This window comes from Muntiacus reevesi, chromosome X, assembly GCF_963930625.1.
Source record: "Muntiacus reevesi chromosome X, mMunRee1.1, whole genome shotgun sequence".
In the NCBI taxonomy this organism is placed as follows: domain Eukaryota; kingdom Metazoa; phylum Chordata; class Mammalia; order Artiodactyla; family Cervidae; genus Muntiacus; species Muntiacus reevesi.
The window spans coordinates 96,542,240-96,548,850 of record NC_089271.1 but is presented as its reverse complement, the minus strand read 5'-3'; the positions used below and the strand labels follow the sequence as shown (position 1 = coordinate 96,548,850).

At 54.4% G+C, this 6,611-nt stretch overlaps 1 pseudogene; it reads left to right on the top strand.

The window, feature by feature from the left end:
- The first annotated feature begins 4,575 nt into the window (after positions 1-4,575).
- LOC136154601 (melanoma-associated antigen 10-like) lies at positions 4,576-5,372 on the top strand (annotated as a pseudogene).
- The last annotated feature ends 1,239 nt before the right edge of the window (positions 5,373-6,611 follow it).

The window sequence follows — 6,611 nt, the reverse complement described above, 5'->3', positions numbered from 1 at the left end:
TATGGCTCCACTGTGCTTTTCATCTGGGGTTGAGGACAGATGTGCATGCGGTGTGACACAGAATCGATGGTGTGTGCAACAGCAGCTGGAGGAGGAGAGAGAGGAGGGGTCCAAGCTGTTGGAGGGGCCTAGGCTGACAGCACTGGCCCTAGGCCACAAGGCCTGAGCTCAGCTAGTAGCAATGGGGACAGGAAGAGGAGCATTTACTGTGATCAGACACTTGGGAAACAGGGACACAGCAGGCAGGGCGGCGGTCAGGAGCCAAGTCAGGTGGCTGCCCTGGGTGGGCTGAGCCCCCAGATGAGAGGACGAGGACAGGAAACAGTTTTGAAGGTGAAGCTGCCTTTCTCTGAGACATCTCAGGTCCCAGGGGCAGCAGGAAACACAGTGAGGATTTTCCTTCACACCTGAAAAGAAACAGATACGACTGTTGCTCAGCACTGGGCCAGCAGTACCAGGGTGGCTTGGAAGGGAGTCAGCCTGGGCTTTCAGTCTAGAGATGGGGAATTCTGCCCAGAAGCCGCTCCTCTCCCTGCTTCCCTGGCCCCTGGGGTCCACTGTGAAGCTCAGATGCAGTCACTGAGGACACTGGGTCATGGTCACTTTGACTCTCGCCAAGTCTCATGGACTGGACGCCTATGGCAAGGACTGAAAAGGATAGTCTGGTCTCCACCATGAAGCTGAACAGTCCTACTCCCCATGGGTTCCCCGGGCCCACAGCTCCATCCCTGTCAGCCCCTCCCCACCTCAGGTGGCTCCACCTTGGCCCCAGCCCCATCCCAGCCCCGCCTTTCCACACCCCAGGCCCCTTCCAGTCCCAGCCCTGCCCTGCCCCATCTCCTTCTCTAGAAGCTTCTCCTCACCCAGGTTTTTCCCACATTTCAACCCCAGACTCCTAGCCCTGCTCCTCGAGCCTCCTCCCTCACTTCCGTGTCCTTCTCCCAATCTTGCTCCAGGAAGCCTTTCTCGGGGCTCCTCCCGGCCTGATCTTCTAGGCGCCTCAGAGCGTGACGGATCTTAGTTTGTCTCCTAGCAGACAGGGCCAGCGAAGGAATGCGCCTTTGTTCATATGTGCTACGTGCGTGTCAACATAACTGTGTGCCTGCATATCTGTGTGCCTACGTGAGTAAGGGAAGCCACATGCACCGGAAATGACGGGTGTTGGTGTTTGTGGGCTGTCAGCCAGTGCTGTCAGAGGTCTCGGTCCTGGTGATGGACCATGGTCCTGACTGGTAGCCACCGCTCAGTCATCCCAAAGCACTCGCAACTCACTCTGCTTGCAGAAAGGCGGGAGGGTACCTTGTGCGTCACGGGTACCTCCAGGTGGGGGTTTCCAGGAGTGCCTGCCAGGGAGCCAAGCCAGACATTCTGGCCCCCTCCACGGCCACAGTCCCAGCTCGCTTTCCTTCCACATGTGGGTCCCGGCAATGCCCTGGGACATACATGGGAAGATGCCAGCAGACCTGCCCTCCAGCCTCCTACCATGCCCCTGGACTATGACCTCACACTAGCCCCACCCAAGCCTGACCCTGACAAGCAGGGCTCAGTTGCTTGTCAACGGTTCCCCTCCTGGTGGGAACCAACCACGTGTCCATGGAGGGTGGCACACTGACTGTGGGGCCCCCAGATCCTTCCAGAGTGGCAGTGTGAGGGGAGGAGTCATTTTCTCTTGTTCTTTGTAGAGGGTCTCCTGGGCCGTAAATCACCATCACTCCTGGAGGATGGTTTCTGTGCTGCGGACCTGCAGGTATGTTTCTCATCGGTTGGGCCCTCCTGGGACCCCATGGTCTGAGGCCTCTGCCAAGGAGAAGACCGTGGTGTCTTGTTGTCCAAGATTGCTGTATTGTCACTGGTGACTTTCTCCCTGTTCCTCTGGTCCTTGTGCAGGTGAAGATGCCCAGTCAAACAGGCAGAAGAGTGTTTTCTCCTCTAGCCACCAAGCAGGCACCCTCTGCTTTGAGTGGTAGGAGTGCTTGCAGCCACTTCTTGCTCAGGGATTCCAACCACACAGGTGAGATTTGGAGGCTCTCAGGAGGAAAGGTTTGGGTTGGCTGAGAAACTGAATGGTGGCCACTGGGCAAGCCTGGGACCCAGTCACATATCCCAGTAGAAGACACAGCAAAGGCCAAGCCCCGGGGCCAGCCAGGTCCTTTGTAACGAAGCCAGACCCAGTGAAGAGTGTGACCCTTTGTCACCCAGCAGGCAGGCAAAGGTTCAACGAATGATGCTGCTCGGAGCCAGCCAGGGTGTGAGGACATGACACCCTTGCCTGTGGTTGGTGGAGTGGAAACATGACACACTTTGTGGAAGGCCATTTTCTGGCATGAGTCAGCAACTCGGGTGTGTGTGGTGTGCCCCAGGCCTCTTCCTGCATGGCTCTTCAGTGAGTGTGTGGTCACATTGAGTGGTTGTATTGGCAGAATGAGTTTTCCCTTCTCTTCCATCAGAAGGGAAGCATCAGTAACTTGTGGCACTCCCGACACTGGGAGTCTGGGTGAGGACCCTGAGGGAGGATTGTGGGGATGCTGGACCCCACTATTGAGTGGGCTCTGGGAGGACTTGGACTAAATGAATACATACCATATTTCCTGACATCTCGGTATCAGTGAGACTGGGGATCTGGTATGGGGGAGCAGCCTCAGGTGGGCAGAGGGAAGAATTCCAGCACCAGCAGGTTGTCAAAGTTGAGGATCTTGAGGGAGGACTGAAAGGATGCTGGAACCCAATCAGAGGAGACCTCAGAGAAGCCTTTTGCTGCTGTCGGTCCTTGGTGGCCCTGGGGTAGGATGAACCCAACATGTGTGGTCTCACTTCCCTACATCTGGGTCTTAGTCTGGGGTCCTGAAACAGGGGGCAGGCTTCCTGACATCCAGATCTCAGACTGGGAACTTTGCATGGGGCGGGGACTCAGGTGGGCTGATTCCCAGGTCCTGTGGTGTGTCAAGTTGAGGAGCCTGAGGGAGGACTAGGGTACCGTGGACCGCAATCAGAGGAGACCTCAGAGTAGCCCATCTCTGTTATCAGTCCAGGGTGACCGTGGGGTAGAATGAGCAAAACAGGCATGGTCTGACTTCCTGACACCCGGGTCTTTGAGAGAGGGGCCCTGGGATAAGGGGCGGGGCTTCAGCTCAGGAGAGGCAAGAATCCCAGGTCCAGACTGGAGGCAAGTTGAGGTGCCTGAAGGAAGACTGAGGGGTCCCTGTGGGAGGACTGACAGAACCCCACAGATCCCCGCCCCTGTAGTTGGCCCTGGAAACCCTTGGGGTGAGAAGAGCACTCTAGGCCTGTCTGACTTCCTGACATGTGGGTCTCAGAGAGACCGGGGACCTGGTGTGAGGAGTCAGGTCTCAGGTAGGGAGAGGACAGAGCCCGGGTCCTACCAGGAGTCAAGGTGAGGACACTGAGGGAGGAGGGGAGCCTGACCCCAGAATAGAGGGGACTCTGGTAATCCCCGGGAAGGACAACCATGAGCAAGATTTCCTGACATCCGGATCTCAGAGAGCCTGGGGACCTGGTGAAAGTGGCGGGGTATCAACATGGCGGACAGGACAATCACAGGTCCTGCCTGGAATCTAGGCTCCATGCGAGGAAGGACTGAGGGTGTTAGACTCTGAGGCAGGGAGGGATCCTTGCTCTTGTGGGGGGTCATGGAGGCTCCAGAGCAGGATGAGCAGTTTATTCACCTCTGTCTTAGGGGACTTAGGATGAGGTGTATGGGTGGAGGGCGGAGGCTTCAGTTCTGTAGAGGGTGTACTCCCTGGATCCCAAGGAAGGACTGAGCAGATGCCCGCCCCTGTGTTCAGTGCTTGGAGGCCAAGTAGGACATGAGGAGAGGTGAGGACCGAGCATCTTCCCAGCCTAGGACCTGCGGGATGCCCTAGGCAGGTGCGGCCACATGTGGGGCCCCTTGGCGCTTTCTGTCCAGATTTGGATCTTGTTCTGAATTTCCCTGCAGGTCCCCAAAGGGGAAGGTCCAGGACATGCTGGTGGAAAAGTGAGCACTACACGTGAGCCCCAATGGGACTACCCACCCCAGATCTTTGGGGACCTCTCAGAGTCAACCCCTCCTACCAGCACAGAAGGCCTAGGTCTGTGCCACAGTCTCCCCCTGAGGTGGCCCCTCCATTTGTCTCACAGGGACTCCAGGAAACAGGAGGCAAACGCGGAGGTCTGAGGCCCATGTCCTGAGGTCAGGGAGCAGAGGACATCCAGGCAGTGCTGGGAGACAAGGTGAGGTGGTTGCCCTGATTGTGCACAGGGGCTCCCCATCCCAGAACAGAAGGGTTCTCAAAATGCTTTAATCCCCCCACCTTGTCAGCCCCAGAACCTTGGGCTGTACTGGCTGCACCCTGGGCCAAAGTTTCTCTTCCTCAGTTGACAGGGGACTGACTACCAAGGGGGAGCACCCCTGTAATGCCCAAGAGCAGCCCTCAAGGAAGACCAGTAAAGTGGCTTCAGTCAGAGCCACCCATGGCGTGTTTCACAACTAGAACCATTTACACTCTCTCTTTCCCAGGTCACTGGTCTCCATTTCCCCCATGCCACACTCCCACTGGGCACAAGACCCCATCCGTTATGCCTGTGGTCCCGATGAATGAGTTTTGCACTCCTGAGGAACACCTTCAGGGCCAAATCCAGGCCCAGGGCCCAGTGGAGGTGCAGCTCCTGGGGGTGGAGGCGGAGGATGCCTCAACCTCTCTGGCCACCTCCCCTCCAATCTCATCTTCCTCTGCTACCATGGATGCAGAGATCTTTCTCAAGCAGACTCTGAATGTGATGGTGGCTGATCTAGTCGAGATTGTGTTCCTCAAGTATGGCACCAAGGAGCCAATTTTCCAGGCTGAAATGCTGAATACAGTCCTCAGGGATAACCAGGCCCACTTCCCTGTGGTCTTTCATAAAGTCACACAGTGCCTGCAGTTGGTCTTTGGCCTGGATATGGAAGAGGTGGACCACAGAGAGCACATCTATGTCATGATCCCCACCCTGGGCCGCCTCACACTCAATGACTTGCAGAGGGATGGGCAGAGTATGCCAAAGGCTGGCTTACTGGTTTCCGCCCTGACCCTGATTCTCCTAGCAGGGGACCGGGTCTGTGAGGAGAAAGTCTGGGGAGAACTCAGCAGAATGGGGCATTTGCTGGGATGCAGCACTACGTCTATGGGGGGCCCAAGGTGCTGCTCACCCAAATATGGGTGCAGGCGGGGTACCTGCAGTACTGTCAGGTGCCTCACAGCCACCCTGCTCACTATGAGTTCCTGTGGGGTACCAGGGCCTATGCAGAGACCAGCAAGCAGCACGTCAAGGACTATCTGCACAGGGTCCATGGAAGGGGTCTCGGGTTCTTCCCATCCCAGTGTGCAGAGGTGTGAGGGAGGAGGAAGAGGGGCCCTGAGCCAGAGCAGAAGCCAGACCCACATCCAGCAGCTTGTCCTGGAGGAAGGAAGGGAGGTTGATCCTTCCTTCAGCCTTCTCTGTCGTGAGGGCCTGGGCCAGTTGGGGGAAATGCTGTGCTGCATCTTTGGGATCATGTTCTTTACAATGACATGGAGATTGACTTCTGTTTCCTTTAGGAATTTTTCAAATGTTATTTGTTTTAATAGAAGGCTTAATAAGCTTCAGTGTATAACTATGTCAATAACATTGATCACAGTGTGTTTGTGCTCACCCAGTTCAAGAAAAAAAGTTTGCTGTTTTGTAAAAGTCATTGTGAACTCTTTGATTTTATTTTGTAACCCTGGGCAAGATTCCATGGAATGGGAATATAACTCTTTTGGAAATATGATATTACTTAGTAAGAATTGAGAAATTAAGTATATTTGAGGCAAGTTCCTCTATGTTCCTTGTATGTCATTTCATACAGCTAAACTATCTCGTTCAATTGGATTTTTTCAAGTTATTATTTAAGAAAGTACAAAACACCTGATCTGACTTAATAAGTGCCCTGCTCTGGCTCATTTATTCCACAGACCTTCATGGAGCCTGTGCTCTGTGGAAGGCCCTGTGTTAGCAGTTGGGACACTAGGAAAAGCAGGACTCCTCAACACCTAGAGCAATGATTTAAGAGCTGCAGTCACATGAAGAAGGTAGAGAGATGTCCCCTAGTTTCACAGAACAAGGCAACTGGGAAAGGGCGGTGAGGGTCCAGGAGGAGCACTCGAGTGTTGTGTCTGAGCCAGGGTGTTTTGGGACTTTGGGAAGCTGGGTTCATTCTGTGAGAGGTGATGGTAATGAACCTGGGCAGTGGCAGCAGCCAGAGCTATACACAGTATCTTATGGGTGAGAAGAAAATCTGAAATGGGACATACACATTAGAAGATCCTCCTCTGTCCTAGATAAATTTCTTGGGGCAGGAAGGGAAGTTACACTATGGTCAGGAACAGTAGACACTTCTTTATGCTGCTTGTTATAAGTACACCAAAAGTTTTCAAAATGGGGAGGGGTGAGTGGACTTTGGTTTGCTGCACAATCTACTCAAGTGTTGGTGAATACAGTTGAAGAAATCTTGGTAAGCACCCCCAAACTCTTGGTAGGTTTTTAATGGACTGTCTTTTTTGAAACTGGTGGCTGTGTACTTAAACTAATGGATTAGCTTTTCTAGGTAGGCAGAC